The 969-nt window shown below is 48.1% G+C and overlaps 1 non-coding gene across 1 annotated transcript; it reads left to right on the top strand.

Moving 5' to 3' along the window:
• Positions 1-510: 510 nt before the first annotated feature.
• Positions 511-582, top strand: trnae-uuc (transfer RNA glutamic acid (anticodon UUC)). The gene has a single exon. It is a non-coding gene; the product is annotated as a tRNA-Glu (tRNA).
• The last annotated feature ends 387 nt before the right edge of the window (positions 583-969 follow it).

The following is a 969-nucleotide window of genomic DNA, read 5'->3' on the forward strand; positions in this document are numbered from 1 at the left end:
AGGGCATCAAAGATGGAGGTGAGGGTCTGATCGAGCAGATCGGTAGCTGCAGAAATGTCGTGGTGAATGGAGGGCCAAAGTCCAGACAGTTAGGAATTTGAAAGTGCTGTTGTAAGTGACCTGGGGGAGAGTTTTTTCCAGGGATGAACACAGAAGGAAGTGGGTTAGTCCCACTCCCCTGCTCTTTCCCCATATCTCTCCAAATTTTTTCATGTCAACTATTCACTCAATTCCGTTTTGAAAGTTACGATTGAACCCACTTCCACCGCCCTTTCAGGCAGTGCGTTCCCGATCATAAAAACTCGCTGCGTAAAAAAAATCTCTCCTCATTCCCCCGCCCGTGGCTTTTTTGCCCATTGATCTTAAATCTGTGTCCTCTGGTTATTAACCCTTCCATCACTGGAAACAGTTTCTCCTTATTTACTGTATCAAAACCTGTCATAATCGTCAACCTCCATTAAACCTTCTTGGTGTAGTCTCAGTACCCTTCCTGCTGACCATCCCTTCAGTTCTCATGTGGTCTAGCGGTTAGGATTCCTGGCTTTCACCCAGGCGGCCCGGGTTCGACTCCCGGTGTGGGCATAACAGCTTTTTGGTCCCAGCCTCGCAATTTGCCTGCAGTTCGGGCTGTGGCTGCTGCTTCCTCCCTCGCTTCTGTGTCAGACCCACAATCACACTGAGAAATGAGGCAGACCACAGCTCTTAAAGGGACAGTGCACTAAAAGCAACAATGTCCCGACAGGTCACTCAGCAGCTCATGGCCAAGTGTTTGACTACAATCCTTTTATCATTCACTGTAAAACCCGAGGCTCAGTGAAACACTCACAGAATATTCTGGAAACACTTAGCGAGTCAGGCCGAATCTGTGGAGAGAACAAACCAATTAACTGAGAGTCTCAGTGAGACAAGGAACGAGACACGGCTCTTCACAAATTGTCACGGGATCTTTTACACCTCGGAGCAGAAAGA

Source organism: Heptranchias perlo, chromosome 35, assembly GCF_035084215.1.
Source record: "Heptranchias perlo isolate sHepPer1 chromosome 35, sHepPer1.hap1, whole genome shotgun sequence".
NCBI classification, from domain to species: domain Eukaryota; kingdom Metazoa; phylum Chordata; class Chondrichthyes; order Hexanchiformes; family Hexanchidae; genus Heptranchias; species Heptranchias perlo.